Source organism: Cebus imitator, unplaced genomic scaffold (assembly GCF_001604975.1).
Source record: "Cebus imitator isolate Cc_AM_T3 unplaced genomic scaffold, Cebus_imitator-1.0 Scaffold338, whole genome shotgun sequence".
NCBI lineage: Eukaryota > Metazoa > Chordata > Mammalia > Primates > Cebidae > Cebus > Cebus imitator.
In genome coordinates this window covers 1,599,890-1,600,281 of record NW_016107653.1, presented here as the reverse complement: position 1 = coordinate 1,600,281, position 392 = coordinate 1,599,890, and positions in this window count along the sequence as shown.

The following is a 392-nucleotide window of genomic DNA, read 5'->3' as shown; positions in this document are numbered from 1 at the left end:
GAGGCGGAGGTTGCGGTGAGCCGAGATCGTGCCATTGCACTCCAGCCTGGGCAACAAGAGCGAAACTCCGTCTCAAAAAAAAAAAAGAAAAATTAAAATAAAATAATAGTAAAGGGTCGGGGAACAACTGGGCGCCATTGGTGTCTGGAAAAACATGATGTTGGATCCTGATCCCACTCTTCACATGAAAACAAATTCTTTATGGAGCAGAAATATAAATGCAAAAACCCAAAACCACAAAAATCATTTGAAGAAAACACGGGATACTATTGAATAATCTCAGGATCTGGAAGGCTTTTCTAAGCAGGACAAAAAATCAGAAGCCACAGAGAACATTGTTGAAAATTTTAATTAAGCTACAAATGGCAACATTTTGCCTAGACCACATATTT